Source organism: Giraffa tippelskirchi, chromosome 4 (genome assembly GCF_054371585.1).
Source record: "Giraffa tippelskirchi isolate mGirTip1 chromosome 4, T2T-mGirTip1v1.2.pri, whole genome shotgun sequence".
NCBI classification, from domain to species: Eukaryota; Metazoa; Chordata; class Mammalia; order Artiodactyla; family Giraffidae; genus Giraffa; species Giraffa tippelskirchi.
This window is the reverse complement of record NC_137278.1, coordinates 63,210,706-63,232,553: the sequence shown is the minus strand read 5'-3', so window position 1 is coordinate 63,232,553 and position 21,848 is coordinate 63,210,706.

The following is a 21,848-nucleotide window of genomic DNA, read 5'->3' as shown; positions in this document are numbered from 1 at the left end:
TATGTTTTCCATATTGTAATTTCAGAGTATATTGAGCAAAATTGTAACAAAAACAAACCTAGCACATTCATCCTTCAAGAGAAACAGAACAAGTGAGAACAACAAAGGGCTCAGAAGATTTCTGTGGACCCCTGAGGTGGTAACAAGAGATTCTAAAGGAAAATTGTTTTGCCTTTCAGTAAATGGCTAATCCGGCACAGTGATTTTGACTCCATTGTCCCGGAAATTTAATGAACCTTTACAGCTTACCCATCTCCTCTCAGTGCTTGCTTGTGGATATATATTGGCCACAGTACTCTCTGGTTGGAGGAACAGTTGTGGAGGAGAAGAATAACAATACCAGGAAATAAATCAAAAAGAATCAATAAATAATCTGGGAATAGCTTTAGGTTATTTGAGACTATGAAATCACTTGATTATAATACCTCAAACTCCTGGTTGAGACTCATAATGTAGAACTCTAGTTCATCTTTAATTTTTTTAAAAGAAAGTATACTAGAAAATGAAATTCTATGCTGAAAATCAACGGACTGTCCTGCTATATATATATGCCAACTGGTTTAGCTACAGAAGTTACACTATTTTGTTAGGGGCATGAATTTTTGTGACAGTAAACTCAGTGCCCCTATAATAAACTCATTTTATACATATAATCTGAGCACATTATTCCCCTTTAATAAGTGATTATTTCTTGGATCACTGTCATTTTTTTTATTCTTCTCATAAGAACTTTCAGAGGCGAGTGAATAAATGTCTCCTATTTACTACCCACTATGTGAAAAAGCTATTGTTACTGCAATTTGAAGCAGGCAGTATTTGTAGGTCATTTGCCAGCTGTTGATGTTTCCTATTGCTGGCTGTGGCAGATGTTCGAGTTCCCTCAGCTCAATTAGCACCATTCCAAATCCACATCCTCACTGCCTCAAAGTGATTCCCAAGAGATGACACAGTATCCAAACTGGCCAAATGCGCAGTCGTTACCACCTCCATGGCTTCTGTTCTAAATGCTTGTCTGCTCCCTACCCACCTAAGCTGAGCAGTATAGAATTTAAAGAGCCCTGAGGCCTGATCCAGAGATAGTCAAGCAGCCCTTCTTGCTTCCTTTCACCATATCTCCACCCACCCCCAAGGCTTTATGTTGGCCCCGGTTAACCCTCCATTAAGCCCTGCTGGCAGAAGACACACTCAGACCTTTAATTACTACCACTGCCTGAAAGAGAGGGCCAAAAAGTACAAGCAAGCAGTCTTTTCTCATCTTTTCCCAAAGGCTCAGTCCTCTACAATAATGGCCCTTAGCGTTGATCTTTTCTGGAACCCTTTCTGTTGATGTAGTTTGTAGGTGACTTGACTCCTCTGCTCTACTCTATGATGCTTTTTTAATCACTCAGACAGTGCAGGTATTAAGAATTGAGTCTCTGAAGATTCCACACTTACTCTCCTTGCTTCCTTCCCACTAGAGTCTAACCTTTGGGTTCTGCCACCTTACAGTCTCTGCTGCAACTATTCAACTCTGCCACTGCATAACAAAAGCAGTCATAGACAATAAATACGTAAACAGATGCATGGAGATATGTATCAACAAAACTTTATTAAAAAAACAAAACAAAACAGGGAATGGGTTGACTTTGGCCCGCAGACTATAGTATGTTAACCCCTGGGCTGGAGGGAAGACTCACACAATTACAAAAGTTATGGCTACAGTGAAGGTGTGCACAACTCTCAATGAGCATTAAGAGAAAACACATCTCATTTAGCTCCTGCCATTAGTGATTTGTGCCATTGGTTAGCACTTCCTACAAGGTGGCAGAAAGAATAAGAAGTTTAAAGGGAGCAAAAAAACCTAAAATTAATGGATAGAGGGACTTCTCTGGTGGTCCAGTGGTTAAGAATCCACCTTGCCATGCAGCAGATGAAGGTTGGATTCCCTGGTCAGGAAACTAAGATCCCATGTGCCTCAGAGCAACTAAGCCTGTGAGGAGCAACTATAATACTAAGGCCCCATGCCACAGCTAGAGAGTCCGGGTGCTGCAATGGAAGATCCTACATGATGCAACAAAGACCTGACACAGCCAAAGGAATAAATAAATACTTGAAAAAAATAAAGTTAATGGATAGATGGATTCAGTAAGAATGTCAATTCTCTGAGATTCCTCTGCTTTGTAGCATTCTTGATTTCGAAAACTTAAGCTAAAAAATTCTTTATCGTCATGTCATCTCATTCATTGGGCGACCTATAATCTTCAGAAAGACTGAAGACAAATATCATAGAAGATTCTATTTACCATAATTTCCAAAATCCAGTCTACTCCTGGTGGATGAAGACAGCAGGGTCTTGAGAACTGTAATAAAGCATTTTGACATATTATAAACCTGAGTTTTGGCTACAGTAGGATCTAACTTAGGAATCAAAATATGTTCTGGAAGAAAAGTGGTAATGCTAGCAGATAGTACAAAAACATTTTTGAAGATGCTTACACACACAAAACCTCTTATTTTTTTAAGTGAGCATTTTTAGCTCATTAAAATGAATATCTCAGAGAGAATAAGACTTGGAACATAATTCACAATGGTAAATACAATTGCTGACTGCTTTTGGCTTTGAATAATTATACTAGAAAAATAGCTTGTCCCAGCAGCTGTCAGAACTGTCTGAAGTGTGGGCATACGAGACTTGTGCATAATGCTGTGTACATACTACCCAGATGCCCCATCCTACTCCCAAGCTGCACGTATTCCCAGCGCTCCAGTCCTGAGCCTAGGAGCATAGGAACAACAATCAAGACTGTGTCAACTGCAATGAAAACAGTATATGGTGTTTCCCCCTTATTATGTATTTTTCTGTTCTTTCCAGATAAAACTGCAGCTTCTCACAGAAAGACAGAACCAGTGCATATCACCTAGGGGAGGTCCATCCAGTCTCAAGGAGAAACTGGACACTGGATTTTCTTCTTTCTCCTTCCATCTCTCTCCAAGAGGCCTGGGCAGTTCATTGCTAGCTAATGGTTTAATGCTTAAAATCCTTCATTTAAGTGGAGACAAGGGAAATGAAATATAATTAAGCCAGAATCGGTCTCATTTTAGCAACTTGCTAACCCCTCTAATAAAGGTTACTAATAGATAAGACAGAAATGACTGCCTAAATGAATATGCTTAATGCCTCTGGACTTCATTGCCTGTGTGAGCTCAGAATCTGAGTAAAATAATCATAAGTTTGACATAAAACTTCAACACTGCAGAACTCTGAGGAGCCAGATGAATCATGAATCTTCAAGAATCATGAATCTCCATGGTAAACAGACACTCGGATATATTTTAGAGTCTATGTTGGTACCAGGCTACATATCAGGGCTCAAAAATACCATTACTGAGGCGTAGGAGGTCATTACAACCTTCCGAAATGAAGGCTAAACAAACAAACACAAATGTAAAACTGCTTCATATTTTTTTCATGTTCCAACAACTCCTAAGAAAGAGGCGAACATAGATTTTTTTTAAAAAGTAAGGAATTAATTGGACTTCCTAAGTGGCTCAGTGGTAAAGAATCTGCCTGTCAATGCAGGAGATGCAGGTTTGGTCCCTGGGTTGGGAAGATTCCTCTGGAAAAGGAAATTGCAACCCATTCTATATTCTTGCCTGGGAAATCTCATAGACAGAGGAGCCTGGTGGGCTACAGTCCACGAGGTCACAAAAGAGTCACTAAGTCAGACTTGGTGACTAAACAACAACAGCAAAGGATTTAAATAAGTTATTTCCTAGATGTAAAATGGTGTCTCCCATTTTTCTTTTGTTGCTAATTTTCTTTATTCCCATCATAACTCTAGGAAAAATTATGAGAATTATTAATAAAGCTGGCCAAAATAGTGACCTTTGTTCTAACTCTGCTTCTTTAAGGATTAAAGGCATTCCATAGAGAATGTAGAGGAAAAAAATGAAATTAGTTAGGGATGTAGGAATCCTTTGTGAAGAGGCTAAATCAGAAAACCTATCAAGTTTACCCGATTCTTTCCATTGGGATTGTTTTCTTCCCTAAATAGTGTTACTGCTTGAACTCACAGTGTTGCATTCTCTGCTTCTTTCTGTTTTGCATCCACCATCAAATCTAACAGATAATAATTTCCTTCTTGCTAACAGGAAAAAGAAAAATCATTTAAATTAGGAACCTGAGATTTATCAACTCTGTTGATAGAAACTCTCCTACTAAATAATGATGCCAGTAACTACTTACTGAATCTAAGCTCAGAAAACTCCTAGGAGTGAATTTTTTTTCCCCTACATTAATGCTGCATAGTATCTTGACAGGTATTTAATTCCTTTGGCCAAAACAATCCCTCATCCACATCTCTTTGACAAAAAAACTAAGACTGAAATATCAGTTCCCAGTGCCTTGCAGGTGTCCTAATAGCACCTGCACAGGAGGGGTCCCTGGCTTCACAGCCAGGAGATCTCCTGGCAAGCCCCTAGCTGGAAATTGTATCCTGCCACTCACCTGAAGATGATCATCAGCCACCAGAGCACAAGAAAGAAGAGTGCTCCCTAGACAGAAGGTGTTTTTCTTATTCATGGGAAACCAGAAATTCAATTTCAGGCTTCTATCTGGAGGATCCAACAGACAAAACAAAACATAAAACAGGATATAAACAAAGGCCCATATGAACCTCCAGCTTACATTTTCCACCTATCTGCTTGTAGAAAGGAGAACTAGAGATGAGCCAAAGAATGAGATGTGATGATTCCAAGGTCTGTGTTGAGACAGAGGGAACGGCACACACAAAGGACTGGAGCTAATGGAGAACTAGATGGCATGGAGCTTGAAAGAATCTAGTTTAGCTGGGACTGAGAGAAGGAAGAATGACATGGCAAGTGACAAAGTGAAAGGAAATAGACATGTCTATTGGAAGAGCTTGGTGGTTACTTAATGGTAATGGATGCCTTGGGAGTAGGGAAGTGACATCATTGGACCTACCTTTCGCAAAGCTTATCCTAAGGGCAAGTGCAAATGGAAGATAATATTGAACAGGAGCAAATCAGGAGTTGAGCAGAACTACGAACAGAATACTGAAGTCACACAGCCTTCCCACATCCTCTGAATCTTAGAAAAACTTGGATAGTGTAGTAGTAGAGAAAAGTTATGCCAAGAGAGCCACTCAATGATGACAAAAGAAAAGTGTCTGTCTAGCTTATGGTTTGAAGCATCTGAAATGCCTGAAAGTTTCTCCATCTGTAGCCACTCAGACAGAATAGAATCAGGAGCCATTATCAGAATCTCCAGGAATTGAAGGCACTTGAATTGAAGGCACTGGAGAAGAACCAAAGGGATGGCTGGAAGAGTAAAGAGGAGAGGAAAAAATGAAATGGAAGAGATTCTCAAATTTTCATGTAAAGCCAACACTATGTGAACTGAAAGGTGAGCATAAGAGAAACCTGAAGAAATGCTATGGCCCATCCTACGGAGCCTTGTTTTATTTTAGTTTGGCTAACGTCAAGACTTTCTTGATAAAAATGACAGCATTGGTCCTCTTTTCCAAATGTTGCATGTTTAAATAAAGACTTAATCTGGGGAGAAATATTCGTACACAGATTGGGGTAAGGAAGGAAACAGGGAAAAAGAAGCATGTGAACATATTTTAAAATGTTTCTTAGTTAAAACTCATAGAACTTGGTAATTAGTCGAGTGTGCAGAGAAGAAAGATTTAACCATGCCACCCATACCTGGCTTATTCTATGGGTTAGATTTCAGTGCCATTCAGTGAAAAAATTGACAGATGAGTCAAATTTGTGGGAGAAGACGGGTTTTTCCATGATTATAGAAGAACCTGGGAAACAGCAAAGAGAGCCATCCATGGGGGAATTTGATATATGGAGGGGTGTCCAGGCATGAAGATTCAAATAAAAATATAAGTTTAAGAACACATATATAAGGGGCTTTACAGTAGAGATGGGATTAGGGATTACAAAGCCATAACTCAGGGAGGTTGAGTAGAAAGAAAAGAGGAGAGAGGAGAGGGGAGGGGAAAGGAGAGGAGGGATCTAGAGAACCCTGATAAAATACCAACATCTTGGTGATTAGCGGAGGAGGGGGAAACATGCTAAGGACCTAAAATGAGGCTCAGAGAGAAGTAGTAGAAAAGCCAGGTAGCATGGTATCCCATTGGCCAGGGAAAAGGCTGTTTAAGAAGGGGAAACTGGTCAACACTGTGGAATGCTGCAGCAAGGTCAAATAAGATAAGGACTGTTCATTGATTTCATCAACGAAGGGGTCATCATTGACCTTGCCAAGAGAAATTCCACTCAGCTGATATCGCAAGAGGTTGAGGAGTGAATGAGAGACAAGGACACAGCAAAGCACCAGGAACTATTTCTCCAGATGTTGTTTAAGTTTTCCTGAGCCTAGTATATACACAAGCACACACTGAATGATTAACAGACACTTACAATAAAGTTACACTGTATTTCAAGGCAATTCATGTGTGTTTAATAATTGATATTAAAAAATATGAAAAATCTCAAAAGAAAATATAGATTGCCTGATAAATGTCTGGTTAATCATAACCCTGGGTAAATTAATTTTTAAATAAGCAATCATATCTCCAAAGTTCCTACAAGGCTATAGAAGTAGAAAAGAAGAAAGAGAAGGTTTACTTCCTTCTCCTCCTCCCTTTGGACAAATATTTGGTTTTCCTCCTCCCTCTGCATGGTTGAATGTAGGTGATGAGACCAAATCTGCTAAGCATCCCATCCTGATCTGAAATCTGGATGCATTGATTCAAGTCTTAGTTCAAGTGCCAGAGGCTTTTCACTCATGAGCATCATACCTCAAGGGGTTTCCAGTCTCGTCATTTTCAGCTGCTATGAAAAGAAGCAAGTGTCTATGGGCTCCTGCTCTAGTAATTGCATTTATATGCCTTCTGGAGAGACCACAATATGAAAAAAACATAAGATGAAATAAGTAGAGGCATACCAATGTACATAGAAAACTCTATTCTTTCTTTTTTGGCTGTGCCACATAGCATGTGGGATCCTAGTTCCCTCACCAGGGATTAAACCCGTGCCCCCTACAATGGAAACTCAGAGTCTTAAACACTGGACGACCAGGGAAGTCCTAGAATATTCTGTATTAAAAGGTTCCCATTTGATGATCCGCAGTAGAATGGAAGACTATCCTGTCATCGTTTATATCCCTACTGTCTTTACGGCTGTCCTGCTGTTATAATAGGCTGCCTAAGACCCCCACTTATTATGAGGGTACAAAGAGAGACATTTATACTCCAACATACCAGACTGGAATTATGTATAATTCTATTTTTCTCTATATATGGATTTTTTTTCTCCCCATCATCAACTTGCAATTTTGTCCACACAAGGCCAAGTGTCTCAGTGATGAATGGGCGATGCAGTCAACCACCCAGCTGCTTTGTTTACACTGTGAATATCAGCAAGCATCTGGACCGTCAGCTGAAACCTGCCCTTTTCCATCTTTTGCTGGTTTCTCTGCAGGTATAGCTCCTGTCTGTTTTAAAACAAAACTAAGCAGTTGCATTTTCCTTATTCTCTTTAAAATGTGTGTGATCGTGGCACAAGGTAAATTGGGACCCGGTTTGAAAGAAAAAAAAAACAAAACGGTTTTTGTTTTGCTTTTCTCTAGTTCTCCCCTTGGTACTGTTCTTTTATCCCTAGACATGATACAACTATAAAGCTATTCTTTCCACATTAGTAGAGTGTCTGGGTTTTTCACAATAATATGTGAAGAGAAGAAGGAAGAGGATTATGCACTTATTTATTGATATAAAATCTTGAGGTCAAAGAAGTTAAATGACTAGCCTAAAATTACAGTGCTATAAGTGGAAGAATTAAAATAAAAACACACAGTAGGAGAGACCCAGCTGCGGTTTCTTTTCCCAACAATAAACCCCAGGCTTTCAGAAAAGGAACATGGGAAAGGTCTTTCAAATAAAGATTTAGATTTCACTTATGTTTGGCTAGCACCTTGTTGCCTGGATGGTTCACTTGCTAGGATAAGTCAGACCCTAGTCTCTGTGGGGTCTGATCCCTGGATATTCTTCACAGTATATGGCTGTGAATCTCAATGATCGAATTATATTTTTTCACACTGGAATGGGCAGCAACTCAACCTGAGGGGAATCAGCATACTTTCCAGCTTGGTTTGGCTTTTCCTGCCTGCACCGCCTATCTACCTTAAGATTCCAAGAGCTTCCACAGTGTTTGATCACCTGACATAGGATCCTGTAGACTTTCAAATGGTCACAGGACCACGCAATCCACTGGTGCTATTGCTTACTATGCCAACAAGAAGATGCCAACACAGGAGAGTGATGCCATGACCTGATGAAGGCTCAGCTAAAGCCCCAGAAGTCAAGTAACACCCTGAGAAAATGGGGGCTCTTCCTCCAAAATGTTATAGAACACTCTAAATCAATGACCTGTTAATGGTGCTGTTTTCTTAAAAGGTAGAAACGGATGTCCAGGAAACAAGGAGTGAAAACAAGAGTGGCCCAGCTTACCTTCACTCTCAGTGATGCACTTGAGGAATGTGTGTTTCTCTTCCACTCAACACAGGGCTCTGCAGGTTTAAAACTTCTGGTTCCCAGGCAGGAATGCTTCCATCACAGGACACAGCAAGAATGCCACTGAGCTTTAAGCTATGGGTGCTGCCCATTCACTTTATGCTTCTTGTGCTGAGACCAGTTGGCAAGGAAAGGAGTTACATTCTGAGAGGCGTGACTGGCCTAATCATCCAGAAAAAGTAGGTGAGCTATTGCACAATGAAGGCATGGAAGAACCTGCTGGCACCCAAGTAAACTTGACAAGCTTCTCCCTGGCATCATTTTGATTGTAAAGGAGCAAATTCACAGCCATATACCATGTTATCTAGGGCTGTGAATGTGCTCCTTTACAATCAAAATGGTTGATGTGGGGTCTGAGTTGTCTTAACAAGTAAGCCATTCAGGCTGAGGTGCTAGCCAAACCTAAGTGGAATCTAGAAAGGTTAGTAGAAAACAGAAATGTTAAGTTGTAGCCCTGTGACCAGCTGAAGCAGCCAGAGTTACAGCTCATCCCACTAACCTTCTCTTGTAAATTTTCTAGGAAAACCCCGAGAGGATACAGGAAGTGCTGTTCCCTGAGCATATTATGTGAAACTTATAGATGTGACCAGTACAAATGGGGGCTGATGTGATGCTGGGGTGTCCTGTCTAGATCAACTTTAGGACTCAGCCTACCGCTTATTACCCTACCTCCTCTAAGTGTTGGCTGCTGATAGCTTTCACCTGAGCTTATGTCTGGGCTTCACCTTGGGTAAGGTCCATGGTCCATGGGGTCACTTTTGTGACACACAAAAGTGACTCCATGGACTGTAGCCTGCCAGGCTCCTCTGTCCATGGAATACTCCAGGCAAGAAGCTGGAATGGATTGCCATTTTCTTCCCCAGGGTATCTTCCCAACCAGGGATTGAACCCATGTCTTCTGAGTTGCAGGAGGATTCTTTACTGCTGGGCCACTGGGGAAGCCCAGGGTACACCTCCCACCCTTAGTTTCCAGAGGCAACACATATTGGTCAGTGTGAGACTATGAAGATCTATCTCTCTTGCCTCTGATTTTTCCTTCAGGCCTTCCTAATTCCTTCATTTTGTCACAGGTGTGGTTCCCAAGAGCATTCTTAATAAACTCTCCTGCAAAACCTAGTCTGAATACTTTCCCTAGGGAACACAACATGCAACATGGAGTATCACTTTAGAAACATATACATTAATAAAGTTAAAGTATGTTGCTATATCTATTGTCTTCTTTATGCAAAACATCCTCAGGTAGGATACTTCAAGTCCCAAGGCTGCTCAGAGTAGGATATTGAGATGAGGGCTTGAGCATGGTAAACTGGTTCAGAGGAATGGATGTCTTCTGAATCAGATGAAAACAGAAAAAAGTCAAGTGAATCACCTTAAGATTTGAAAGCAGTGAAGATCACAGTCATAAGGGGAAAAATGAAGATAATCTGTGAAATATGCATGATGGTGCATTTAATTAGAGAATTATGTTGTTCATGTTGAGCAGAAGTCTATTGGATGATAACCTCTTGACTTCATAAGCCTCTGTCAAGTTAATAAGGAACAGGGAGGGGACATGGTGGAAAAAAGCTCACCAGGGAACAGATGGGTAGGCAGATAGCTCAGTAAACAGGAATACACATGTGCAGATGTCTTCTTTTTGGATTCATACCATACATTTCTTCAAGATGACTCTCATTTTATAGATTTTCAGTTTTTCAGGTCTTTAGCAAATTTTCAATATTTTTTCAGATGTTAAATAAATTATCATAGTGACTCATGTATAATGAATGTGGAAGCTAAGGCTGACTTTTATTAGTGAAAGGTGATTTTTTTTTGAAATGTGATTGTTTTGCACATTTTAATTTCATTTGTTCCTTGAGAGTCCCCTGGAAAGCAAGGAGGTCAAATCAGTCAATCCTAAAGGAAATCAACCCTGAATATTCATTGGAAGGATTGATGCTGAAGCTGAAGTTACAATACTTTGGCCACCTGATGTGAAGAACTGACTTACTGGAAAAGACTGATGCTGGGAAAGACAGAGGGCAAGAGGAGAAGAGGGAAACAGAGAATGAGATGGTTGGATGGTATCACTGACTCAATGGACATGAGTTTGAGCAAACTCTGGGGGACAGTGAAGGACAGGAAAGCCTGGCATGTTTCAGTCCATGGAATCGCAAAGAGTCAGACATGACTTAGCGACTGAATAGCAACAGCAACAATTTGATTTGTGGTCCTAAATATTCATAACAAGTACTTAAGGTTACACGACCCAGATAATCGTGATGGTGTGATCACTCACCTAGAGCCAGACATCCTGGAATGTGAAGTCAAGTGGGCCTTAGGAAGCATCACTATGAATAAAGCTAGTGGAGGTGATGGAATTCCAGTTGAGCTATTTCAAATCCTGAAAGATGACACTGTGAAAGTGCTGCACTCAATATGCCAGCAAATTTGGAAAACTCAGCAGTGGCCACAGGACTGGAAAAGATCAGTTCTCATTCCAACCCCAAAGAAGGGCAATGCCAAAGAATGCTCAAACTACTGCACAATTGCACTCATCTCACATGCTAGTAAAGTAACGCTTAAAATTCTCCAAGCCAGGCTTCAACAATACATGAATCATGAACTTCCAGATGTTCAAGCTGGTTTTAGAAAAAGCAGAGGAACCAGAGATCAAATCGCCAACATCCGATGGATCATCGAAAAAGCTAGAGAGTACCAGAAAAACATCTATTTCTTCTTTATTGACTATGCCAAAGCCTTTGACTGTGTGAATCACAATAAACTCTGGAAAATTCTTCAAGAGATGGGAATACCAGACCACCTGACCTGTCTTTTGAGGAATCTGTATGCAGATCAGGAAGCAACAGTTAGAACTGGACATGGAACAACAGACTGGTTCCAAATAGGAAAAGGAGTACATCAATGCTGCATATTGTCACCCTGCTTATTTAACTTATATGCAGAGTACGTCATGAGAAATGCTGGGCTGGAGGAAGCACAGGCTGGAATCAAGGTTGCTGGGAGAAATATCAATAACCTCATATGCAGATGACACCACCCTTATGGCAGAAAGTGAAGAAGAACTAAAGAGCCTCTTGATGAAAGTGAAAGAGGAGAGTGAAAAAAATTGGCTTAAAGCTCAACATTCAGAAAACTAAGATCGTGGCATCCGGTCCCATCACTTCATGGCAGATAGATGGGGAAACAGTGGAAACAGTGGCTGACTTTATTTTTCTGGGCTCCAAAATCACTGCAGATGGTGATTGCAGCCATGAAATTAAAAGACACTTACTCCTTGAAATGAAAGTTATGACCAATCTAGACAGCATATTAAAAAGCAGAGACATTACTTTGCCAACAAAAGTATGTCTAGTCAAGGCTATGGTTTTTCCAGTAATCATATATAGATGTGAGAGTTGGACTATAAAGAAAGCTGAGCGCTGAAGAATTGATGCTTTTGAACTGTGGTGTTGGAGAAGACTCTAGAGAGTCCCTTGGACTGCAAGGAGATCCAACCAGTCCATCCTAAAGGAGATCAGTCCTGAGCGTTCATTGGAAGGACTGATGTTGAAGCTAAAACTCCAATACTTTGGCCACCTGATGCGAAGAGCTGACTCATTTGAAAAGATCCTGATGCTGGGAAAGATTGACGGCAGGAGGAGAAGGGGACGACAGAGGATGAGATGGCTGGATGGCATCACTGACTCGAGGGACATGGGTTTGGGTGGATTCAGGGAGTTGGTGATGGACAGGGAGGCCTGGTGTGCTGTGGTTCATGGGGTCGCAAAGAGTCGGACACGACTGAGAAACTGAACTGAGCTGAACTGAACTTGATGTTTTAGAGTACTTTAAGAAAAACAATTCCCCCTTTTTATTGGAGGTAAGGGTAAGTCACCACCAAGGGCTGGTACTCAAAGACGCCTAATCCTGTTTGGCTCTGAAACCTTGGGTAAGGCATCTCACACTTTGAGACCTCAGCAACTTCATCTAGGAGCCAAATGATAGGGCTGGATGATTCCAAAACTCCCTTCCCCTAAGATATTATGAGTGTGATGTTACAAAGTCACTAAAACGTCCTGCTAGAAAAGTTTACTAACCTAGTTTGCATGTAAAGTCACAAAATGTTAGTTGCTCAATCATGTCTGACTCTTTACGACCCCATGGACTATAGCCCTCCAGGCTACTCTGACCATGGGATTCTCTAGGCAAGAATACTGGAGTCAGTAGCCATTTCCTTCTCCAGGAGATCTTCCCAACCCAGGGATCAAATTTGGGTCTCCCACATTGCAGACAGATTCTTTACTGTCTGAGCCACCATGGAAGCTTTTAGTCTGTGTATATCCAACCCTAAAAATTTACTTTTGAGGAGACCTGGTCATGAATTAACATAGCACATGGGATATGGAGAAAGGAAAGCTACCCACTCCAGTATTCTGGCTTGGAGAATTCCATGGACTACAGTCCATGGGTTTGCAAAGAGTCAGACACAACTAAGAGTGTTCCACTTTGGGCTTCCCTGATAGCTCAGTTGGTAAAGAATCTGCCTGCAACACAGGAGACCCCAGTTCAATTCCTGGGTCAGGAAGATTCACTGGAGAAGGGATAGACTACCCACTCAAGTATTTTTGGGCTTCCCTTGTGGTTTAGCTGGTAAAGAATCCGCTTGCAATGTGGGAGACCTGGGTTCAATCCCTAGGTTGGGAAGATCTCCTGGAGAAGGGAAAGGCTACCCTTTCCTGTATTCTGGCTTGGAGAATTCCATAGACTGTATAGTCCATGGGGTTGCAAAGAGTCGGACATGACTGAGCAACTTTCGCTTTCACATGGGATATGGAACATTTAAACTGAATATGAGGGAGATAATATCTTGATATAATCAATAGATATCTACAAGTTCAAAGACACAAGTCTGTTAAAGAACAGCATGGGTTTCTAGTGACCTCCTCTCAGGAAGTCCCTGGTATGTGTTGCACGCCAGTGGTTTTGATAAAGGCCAAACCAGTGTAGCCACTAGCTATGCCTTAAATGCCTGGGGTTAGAGCAACAAGAATCGCTTCCTTTTGGCCTTCTCCAAAAATATCAGCTTTACTGATTCATAATCTTTCCTTTCCACCACTTTCTGCCTCATTGTCTCAGCCTACTCCCCACTGGAGCACAGAACCCTGAAATTCAGAGATGAGAGTTACAGACATTAAGGAAGGAGGCAGGGGAAGAACCTCTGGATGAGAAAAAAGATTTTGGCTTCAAAGAATCCAAAACTCAAGCCCCTCAGACAACTCAAGAAGACTCCACAGTGGTTCAGCCAAGCTTCAGGTAAAAATAAGCCCATAGAGAAACAAATACCATATATTAACACATATATGTAGAATCTAAAAAAAAAAAAAGTACAGATGAAACTATTTGCAGGGCAGGAATAGAAACAGAGATGTAGATATTGGATATGTGGACATGGGGGTCGGGCGAGGGAGAGTAGGATAAACTGGGAGATTAGAACTGACATATATATATATATATATATATATATATATATATATATATAATTACCATGTGTAAAACGAATAGCTAGAGGGAACCTGCTGTATAGCAGAGGGAACTCAGCTCAGTGCTCTGTGATGATCTAGAAGGGTGAGATGGGGCGTGGGGTGGGGGGAGAGATCCAAGAGGGAGGTGATACATGTATATATATGAATGATTCACTTCATTGTACAGCAGAAACTAACACAACTTTGTAACATAATTATATTCCAGTTAAAAAAAAAGTCCATTAAAGACTTCTAGTGATGGTTAGCAAAGATGCTTTCCTCTCTTTCTGACTAAAAAGTAACAACTCTGTGAGCCATCTGTTCTTCGCTGCACCCACATCAATATTATACAGATTTAATGAGATTTTCAGACCCAGCACTTAAAGTAGAATTGTTTGTGGCTGGTGTCCCAGCCTCTCTCTTCCATGACCTTCTTCTCTGCTCCTGACATTAGCTATCACAAATCCTCCTGCAGTCTTTTCCCCTACTCAGTCTTCCTCTTAGATCAACTTGCTTAGAATCCTTAATATATGATATGTTTACATATCAAACTGAAGACCTGTGCACTTTTTAACACTGATCAAAGGGCTCAAAAGAAACAGATGAATCCGCATCACATAGAGTAAAATGTTCACAGTCATTCTTTGGTGTTGTGAGAGCCCTGAAATCACATCACATAGTCACCAACTAAACTTACAAACCTGCTTTAGATCATTTGTATCTCTTCCTGCTTTTTTGAATCATAATGGGAATTCTGTCCCTATTCATATCAAAGATGTTTTCAGAATCTAAGAAATTTTACCAATATAAATCAATCTCCCTTTTGCCACGTATAAGACACAGTGAAGAGTGAAAGTTTCTGCAGACACGTATTGAAAGTGTTAGATCATAGAAATTGAGAAGAGAACACAGTGAAATTATCTGTTGGATAAAATAATAAAATACTGGTAGGCAATCTGTAATTTAGACACAAAACTTAACAGATATGTAGATAAAGCAGAAGACTAAGCTGCCACATGACAAAACAGAATAACCCAACTGCCTGAGAGCCCTCACATTGTTAAGCTGATTTTGAATGTGTGGGAGGAAAAAGTAGAAAAATAACTTTAAAATTTCCTTAAAATAAGCATTAAGAAATGGGCTATTTAAGGAAAATCTCAGACCAGAAGAACAGTGACAGTTTAAATTCCCTAACAATACCAGGAGCAATGACAAAAGGGCTTAGAGCTTCAAATTTATTATACGCATCACCGTACTTGTATTGAGCTTTCGGAGAGTGAGCAGCACTTAGTACTCACACACAAAAATGCCTTTTTTTTTGTTTCCATCTGCTCATTGCATGGACAAAACAATCATTGCCTGAGGGTGGGCAAATTGCATGGCTTCTAGAGCCAGCCGTCATATCCAGATTGGCTCTGTGGTTGAAATGTTGGACAGGGTCTACAGACCATAATAAATCTTAACCATTGTGCACTGTATCTCTGATAATTAGCAAAGCTCTAGTCAAGCAAATGCAGGGCAGCAACTTGGTTAACAGTGTTCATGACAGCATCACTTCCAAGGTATAGCAATTTTATCAGTTAGTTATGAAGCCTCTAATGAAAATCATTAAATGTGTTACTCTTATACCAATAAAAGGTGATAATATAGATTAACTTTCTAAAGTATAAATTTATTTTGATATAACGAGAGATTTGTCTGTAAGTCAAGTTAGTATATTATTCTTTTTTTTTTAAATAAATTTATTTATTTTAGTTGGGGGCTAATTACAATATTGTAGTAGTTTTTGCCATACATTGACATGAATCAGCCATGGGTTTACATGTGTTCCCCATCCTGACCCCCCTTCTCGCCTCCCTCCCCATCCCATCCCTCTGAGTCATCCCATTGCCCCAGCCCTGAGCATTTGTCTCATGCATCGAACATGGAATGGCGTTCTGTTTCACATATGATAATATACATGTTTCAATGCTATTCTCCCAGAACGTCCCACCCTCACCTTCTCCCTCAGAGTCCATATGCTCTTATCAGTATTTCCCAAATTTATTCTACTAAACAGATGTTCTGTAGGGGAAAAATAATTTCCATGGCCAAAGAAGTTTGGGATATATTTCCCTCTGGTATATTCACCATCCTAATTAGAATATGAACTAGTTCTAGGGAAGACTTCTGGTAAAAAAAGAAAAAAAAAGTACATATTCATTTTTTTAACTCCAATATTTGCATACTAATTGCTCACACCAAGTTTTTAGACAATTGTTTGCAGATGTACACTCTTTGGAAAATTTGGTGATAAAGAATCAGTCACAGGAAAAAAAATGCTTTTTTTTTTTCTCAAATAACTACATTCACTTTATTTCATTAAAAGTTTTTATTCAATTTCCAAGAGTTTCATATGAAAGCAAAGAACTGTGATGATAGATTCAAGTTGGAGGCATTTATGCTAATCTAAAACCAGTGAGGAAACCAGGAGAACTAAAGGGCTCTCAGTACCCATTCTGCTCTAGAAATGATTCACCTGAGGGTGATGAGAACTTCTGAAGTGGGTTCCCATTTCCTTATTTAGAAAATGGAAAGATCGTGTCATCCTACTTGGTTATAATAAACTCACAAAAAAATAGAATCCACTTAAGATGGTTGAAACTAGGGCCTTGCTGTAACAGAATTAGCACAATAATTTATTTTGCGAAACTTTGCTCGTTAAATGGTGGTTATACAAAATTGATTTGAGAAAAAGGTAAACAGGATACAATTTAACTTGGTGATGAATTAATTTTCAAGTTCTTAATAACATTATTAATTCATGGATGAGTAAACTGTATTCTTCTGGCTTATGTTCGATTTATATTTGAAGGTAGAATATTTTTAAATAATATTTCTACAAAGAAGAGCTAAATGAGAATTATTCATATCTTTTTAAAATTCTGAAAGCAGCAATGAAATAGGTATAATTATGCAGAGATTTAAGATAATTATTTTATTCTGAAAGAACAGCTATAGAAAATTAATCATGAAGCTAAAAAAATACAATAAAATGTAAAAGTCCACTGTTTTTAAATTAAAGACTATACTTATATTAGAATATGGGATTGGAATCCAGTGGAATGGCAAACTGAATAATTTAGCTTTTACATGTTTTATATGGGTCTATTAAAAAGTTACACAATGAACTATATTATTTCAAAATACTTATCTCCAAAACAAAATGTTAAATTCATATAATACTCTAAAAACTAACAAAAACTGGTTTTATCAGAAATCAATATAATGCATTTAATTATGTACATTGCAGTCTTTATATTCCCTTTTCTTTTCCCTTTATATTTAATCTGATGACTTTTGAAATAATCAACTATTATCTTAGAACACACTTATTACACTTTGCATTAAGTGAACATTACTGCATGATTAAAAAACTAAGATCATGGCTTCTGGTCCCATCACTTCATGGCAAATAGATGGGGAAACAATGAAAACAGTGAAAAGCTTTGTTTTTGGGGGGCTCTAAAATCACTGCAGATGGTGATTGCAGCCATGAAATTAAAAGGTGCTTGCCCCTTAGAAGAAAAGTTATGACCAACCTAGACAGCATATTCAAAAGCAGAGACATTACTTTGCCAACAAAGTTCCATCTAGTCAAAGCTCTGGCTTTTCCAGGTATCATGTATGGATGCGAGCATTGGACTATAAAGAAAGCTGAGTGCTGAAGAATTGATGCTTTTGAGCTGTTGTGTTGGAGAAGACTCTTGAGAGTCCCTTGGACAGTAAGGAGATCCAACCAGTCCATCCTGAAGGAAATCAGTCCTGAGTATTCATTGGAAGGACTGATGCTGAAGCTGAAACTCCAATACTTTGGCCACCTGATGCTAAGAACTGACTCATTGGAAAAGACCCTGATGCTGGGAAAGATTAAAGGCAGGAGGAGAAGGGGACCACAGAGGATGAGATGGTAGGATGGAATCATGGACTCTATGGACATGAGTTTGAGCAAGCTCTGGGTGTTGGTGATGGACAGGGAAGCCTGGTGTGCTGCAGTCCATGGGGTTGCAAAGAGTTGGACTGAGCAACTGAACTGAACTGAACTGCAGTGTTAATAGAGATATTCTGTTAGAAATTCCCTGCTTTTTCACAGAGACAGTACATTTGTGTATATTTTAGGTCCCTTATTCACATGATAATGTAGTTTGGATATTTTTCCAATCAATTAAAAAAATCAGCTTCATTTTTAAACAAAAATTTTCAGTATACTTTAGGATTTGTGTGAATTGTAATTGAGACATATTTTGATTGTTTCCAGAATTTGTGTGTGTGTGTGGTTGTTACATATGTGTTGTGATGGTCATCTTCTTAAGTTACCTCTTTATGTTTTTGTCCATATCTTACATGGTTGAGTTATTTTTTCTTACTAATTTATGCATCCTTTCTTAAAAATAAAATTAGCCCTTTCTCATATGCTTTTTCAGTTACTATTTCCCATGGCTGCCATTCATGTTTTGACTGAAGGATTTAATCTTTATGTCCTCAAATTTTTCAGTCTCTCTTTTACAACTTCCAAATTTTGTGTCATGCTTAGGAGGCCTTTACTACAGCAACATTCTAATGTTTTACTCCATTGCTTTTATGATTTTTTATGTTATAACATTTGATTCATCTGAAATTTATTTTAGTACACGAAATGAGGTAAAGATCTCAGATTAGTTCTCCAAATGTTAAGGCAATTTATTGAACACAATTCATTAAATGATCTGTTCCTTCCCCATTTATTTGAATCCTGCCTTAATCATATATTACATCTTCATATATCTTGACTTTTATTTTGATACTCTTCAGTCTTTCTTTAAAATCAGTAACAAATTCTTTAACATTCTCTAGCTTTATACTTTATGTTAACATCTGGTAAGGCTTCTTTTCCAACTTTAATCTCATTTACAATCTTTCATTTTAATCTCACTATTTATTTTTCCAAATGAAATTTATTATCATTTTGCAAATTTTCTTAAAAGCAATTTTGCTGGTATTTATTTTGAAAGGAATATATTAAATGTACAGATTTGAGAAAAATATACATTTTTAACATAGATTATTCTTATCTAAAGTACATCTTCTTTCTTTATTTAATATTTCTTTATTATCCTTAAAAAGATTTCGCATTTTTCATATTAGTTCTACATACTGATCATTATTTGCAGAATTGTATATTAAACATTTTATTCTATTATGTTTTTCTTTTTCTTTTTGCCATGCCATGCAGCATGTGGGATCTTGGTTCTCCTAGAAGGGATTGAATCTGTATACCCTGTACTGGAAACCCAGAGTTTTAACCACTGGACCAGCAAGGTCCTTGCTTTAAATTTTAATAATATATTTTATTCAACCCAAGATGTCTAGTCATCATTTTAACAAGCAATCAACATAAAACATGATTAATGAGATTAAAAAAAACCCTAATACTGAGTCTTCAAAATCCAGCATGTATTTTACACTCAGGGCCTGTCTCAGTTTGAGCTAGCTACATTTCAAGAGCTCAAAAGCCATAGATAGTTAGTGGTTATCATATTGGGCAGTACAGTGCAGACAATTCTTATTTACAGTTGAGCATGGAGTGCTGCTATGCAGAATTTTGAAGTCTGTCTGAATTTTTTCTCTTTTGGAAATGATTAGCTTCTTCTGATGCCTGAATATTTATTCATTCTTGAAATTCATAAACTTAACAAGGACATATATCCATGTAAGGAATTCTATACCTAATACTCATGTTCATTCACCATGTAGATATAGTTCTTCATTTCAAGAAGAGCTTCTTAGTTTAATAATATATCTCTATAATACTGTTTTTCTTATTCTACATGTTGCATAGAACACAGAGAAACTATGTGGCTCTAGAGTGATAGCTTTGTCTATAGAAAATTGTTTGGTTATGCGTTTCTAATGTTAATTCACTAAATTATTTTTATAATAGTTTTAAGTTGATTCTTTTTTTTTTTTTCCTTTTAGGGTTTTCAAGTTTAAAATTGCTATCACTTGCAAAATAAAAATTTAGTCCATACTTAACAGTATTCATAAATATAAATATATTTTTGTCTAATGAATCAAATGGCTATATTTTCAGAAAAATAATAAACAATAATGATGTAGAAGAGCATCTTTGTATTTCTCCTAAATGTAACAGGAATATCTTAATGTTCCAATATTTAGCCTGATGCCTGCTTTTGAATTAGACATGCATTTATCCATGTCAAGGAAGTTGCTATTTCCATTTTAAAAGTTTTATATTAAAGATAAATATTGCTTTAAAGTAAATCCTTTTTTATCAATTATTAAATTGCATCTTTTAATGCATCTTTTAATATGGTAAATTATATAACTAGTTTTTCCAAATGTTAAGGCATCCTTCACATAGATGTAATTCTACTTGCCAATAATTTGTTTTGCATTTTTGTGCTTATGGTTTAGTAAAGTGATTTTTGTTTTTCTCTTTCTATTATCATTAACCCGATTGTGATACCAGTTTAAGCCTTTTATGCGAGAAAAATTATTCAACATAATTAGAATTATTACTTTCTAAAGCTTTAAATTATTTGGAAGACTTAACCTGTAAAATCTTCTTAATGTGATGTTTCTGGGGAATGAAGTTTAATTTCCACCTTGGATTTTGGGGCTACTTTTCCTACATCTTTTTGAGTTAATTCTAGCATTTATGGGATTTTTTAATCAGAAAAACTTTTGTTTTGTCTAAGTTTTCAAATAGTATTAGAGAGAATATGTAGGATACTCATTTATACCTAACTTTATTTTTTTCTCTATGTGCAGTTGTTTATTTCCTAAACTTTGTTTCAAACTTAATATATTTTCCATTATCAAAAACTCTACGAACAATAAATACTGGCAAAGGTGCTGAAAAAAGAAAACCTTCCTGCTTTGTTAGTGCAGAAGTAAGTTGGTACAACCATTATGGAAACCAGTACGGAGGTTCTTTAAAAATACTAAAAGTAGGAACTACCAAATGACCTACAGATCCCACTCCTGAGCATATGAAAGTGAAAGGTGCTGAGTCGTGTGCCACTTTTTGCGACCTCATGGACTATACATTCCATGGAATACTCCAGGCCAGAATACTGGAGTGGGTAGCCTTTCCCTTCTCCAGGGGATCTTCCCAACCCAGTGATCGAACCTAGGTCTCTCACATTGCAGGCGGATTCTTTACCAGCTGAGCCACAAGGGAGGCCCAAGAATACTGGAGTGGGTAGCCTACCCAGAGAAAACTCTAATTCCAAAAGATACATACTCCCCAATGTTTATAACAACACTACTTACAATAGCCAAGACATGGAAGCAACCTAAATGTCCATCAACAGATGAATGGATAAATAAAACGTGGTACTTATATATAATAGAATATAATTCAGCCATAAAAAGAATGAATTAATGCCATTTGTAGCAATATGAATGGACCTAGAGATTATCTTAACACTAAGTAAAGTAAGTCAGGCCGAGAAAGACAGCTACCATATGATATCGCTTATATGTGGAATCTAAAAAGAAATGATAAAAATGAACTGACAGAACAGAAACAGAGTCACAAATGTTGAAAACAAACATGGTTACCAGGGGAAAAGGGGAGGGGAGGATAAATTGGGAGACTGGGATTGATATGTACACACTACTCCATATAAAATAGATAACTAATGATGACTTAGTGTACAACAGAGGGAACTCTATTCAATACTCTGTAATGATCTATATGGGAAAAAAATATAAAACA